The sequence below is a fragment of the Pundamilia nyererei genome, unplaced genomic scaffold, assembly GCF_000239375.1.
Source record: "Pundamilia nyererei isolate P.nyererei 1_Seehausen unplaced genomic scaffold, PunNye1.0 scaffold00804, whole genome shotgun sequence".
Taxonomy (NCBI): Eukaryota; Metazoa; Chordata; class Actinopteri; order Cichliformes; family Cichlidae; genus Pundamilia; species Pundamilia nyererei.
The window spans coordinates 58,269-58,776 of NW_005188205.1; positions in this window are offsets into that span (position 1 = coordinate 58,269).

A 508-nucleotide genomic window follows, 5' to 3' on the forward strand; every position below is an offset into this window, starting at 1 on the left:
GCCATTAAACCTTTTTCATAACACCTGTACCGAGTTTCCGGAGTTGTTGTGTTATCCCCTCCTGCCCTCGAGGAGACGTAACAAACATATAATATATACAATATCATGACATATTGTCACCTACATTAACACAGCATCTATTTACATTTCAAATCACACAATTCTAAATATTTAGTTAATCTCACATTTCTATGGCAGGTTGGCACCAACCAATGTTCCCTTTAATTTTTCATGTGTCTGAGCGAACACACAAACTCTCTGAGCGTCCCTTGGACCACGGTGAGCAACATCAGAGGTGTGCACTGTCGTCAGACCAGCATCGAATCCATCCAAGTTACATGGTTCATTAAAATAATCAAATTACAGCATTTACATTTATGATTCCAATTTTGAAAACACATCTTTTTTTCTTTTATAAAGCTCTGACTTGTATTATGAGTCTGTGGTCTGGGAAAGAGTCCTGTAACTCTGTCTGCAAAATACAGTCTATAATGACCAGTGCTGGGCA